Source organism: Colobus angolensis, unplaced genomic scaffold (genome assembly GCF_000951035.1).
Source record: "Colobus angolensis palliatus isolate OR3802 unplaced genomic scaffold, Cang.pa_1.0 Scaffold63, whole genome shotgun sequence".
Classification (NCBI taxonomy): domain Eukaryota; kingdom Metazoa; phylum Chordata; class Mammalia; order Primates; family Cercopithecidae; genus Colobus; species Colobus angolensis.
The window spans coordinates 8,362,162-8,362,551 of record NW_012119932.1 but is presented as its reverse complement, the minus strand read 5'-3'; the positions used below and the strand labels follow the sequence as shown (position 1 = coordinate 8,362,551).

The following is a 390-nucleotide window of genomic DNA, read 5'->3' as shown; positions in this document are numbered from 1 at the left end:
TGAATCTGTACATTACCTTGGGCAGTACGGCCATTTTCACAATACTGATTCTTCCTATCCATGAGCATGGAATGTTCTTCCATTTATTTGTGTCCTCTTTTATTTCGTTGAGCAATGGTTTGTAGTTCTCCTTGAAGAGATCCTTCACATCCCTTGTAAGTTGGATTCCTAGGCATTTTATTCTCTTTGAAGCAGTTATGAATGGGAGTTCACTTATGATTTGGCTCTCTGTTTGTCTGTTATTGGTGTATAGGAATGCTTGTGATTTTTGCACATTGATTTTATATCCTGAGATTTTGCTGAAGTTGCTTATCAGCTTAAGGAGATTTGGGGCTGAGACGATGGGGTTTTCTAAATATACAATCATGTCATCTGCAAACAGGGACAATT

At 37.9% G+C, this 390-nt stretch overlaps 1 protein-coding gene across 10 annotated transcripts in view; it reads left to right on the top strand.

Moving 5' to 3' along the window:
- CACNB2 (calcium channel, voltage-dependent, beta 2 subunit) overlaps positions 1-390 on the top strand; it is a 412,882-nt gene that overhangs the window by 240,329 nt on the left and 172,163 nt on the right. The window lies entirely within an intron of this gene.